Raw genomic sequence first — 1,485 nt, 5'->3', positions numbered from 1 at the left:
GGCACATAACTCACCATTTAATCACTCAATCGTATTAAGAGGAGTTGTGCAATCGTCACCATAATCAATTGCCAAACACTTTCTTGTCGTTGATAGCCCCCATTTCCCTCTAACCTCTCCTGCCATGCCTCTAGGTAATTGTTCACCTAGTTACGGTCTCTCTGGATCTACTTATCTCGGATTTCATACACAGAAAATCATACAAAACGAGCAGGAAGCAAACAAATGTAAAACAAGATTTCATCTGAAACCTAAAGAAAGGGGAAAGAAGTCATTTGGTTGGACTGGGAAAGAGCTTTCCAGGCAGAGGGGAGGAAGCGAGATTTTTTAAATTGTGCACTAGGTGGCAGAGTGGTTCCAGTCTTTGACGTTTATCTGACATTCTCCTGGTCTGATTTGACAGGGATTGTCTCTTGATTGAAAAGCAGTAACAGTGCAATGCTCTTGATCTAACATCTTCAAAGCACCCAGGATCAAGCAGTCATACTTCTGCAACAGAACATAAGAAAAGCCGTGTCGAAACCAGTCCATAGCCTCCTCTATCCAGAGTTCAGAACCAGATGGTATCTGGCTACGACTGCTGATTGTTCCCAGATAAAAGTGAGGAGGGGGGTCATACTACAAAACTCACAATCTTAAAAGACCAGTTTTCCTGGGCTACCAGACTTGGGGTAGCCTTGCCGGTCTTTCACCCTGAGGTATCATTGAAAACTGAAACTAATGGAGGTAACCTTTCAACTAACTGCACACCATATGTAGACTTCAAAAAGTTCATGTAAAAATCCCATGAACATTTAATTCCATTTTTTCACAAACTTTTTGAAACCCTCCCATTTATATACAAACGAGTTAGATGCTGTCAAGTTGGTTCCGACCCATAGTGACCCCAGACACACCAGAACGAAGCACTACCTGGTCCTGCTCCTTCCCACTTGTGATGTTTGAGCCCATTGTGGTGGCCACTGTGTCCACCCATCTCCTGATGCCCTTCCTCTTTTGTGCTGCCCCTCCCTCCACTGCACCAAGCACACCGTCCTCTTCCAGGGGCTGCTCTCTCCTGTTATTTCAAAGTACGTGGGCGGGGGGCTCAGCATCTTTGCTTCTGAGGAGCATTCTGGCTGTACTTGTTGCGATGCAGGTCGGTCTGCTCTGGCCGTCCACACTACTTCCACCCTTCCTTGCCAACATCCTAATTCACGTGCATCCATTCTTCCGTCTTCCTTATTAAGGTCAACATTTCATACACACAGGAGGCGATTGAAAATGCCGTAGTTTGGGTCAGGTACACCTTCGTCATCCAAGTGACATCCAGCTCTTCAACACTGTACGGAGGTCTAGGTTTGCTGAGCGCAATGCCGTGCAGTGCATCCTTTGATCTTGGCTGCTGCCCCATGGGCACCGATTGTGAATCCAAGCAAGATGACAGCCTTGCCAACATCTCCGTTTATGGTGATGTCACTGTTTGAACCAGATGTGAGATTTACA

This window comes from Echinops telfairi, unplaced genomic scaffold, assembly GCF_000313985.2.
Source record: "Echinops telfairi isolate 266 unplaced genomic scaffold, ASM31398v2 ScPeMD7_2;HRSCAF=8, whole genome shotgun sequence".
In the NCBI taxonomy this organism is placed as follows: Eukaryota; Metazoa; Chordata; class Mammalia; order Afrosoricida; family Tenrecidae; genus Echinops; species Echinops telfairi.
The sequence above is the reverse complement of the archived record's forward strand: the minus strand, read 5'-3'. Positions refer to the sequence as shown.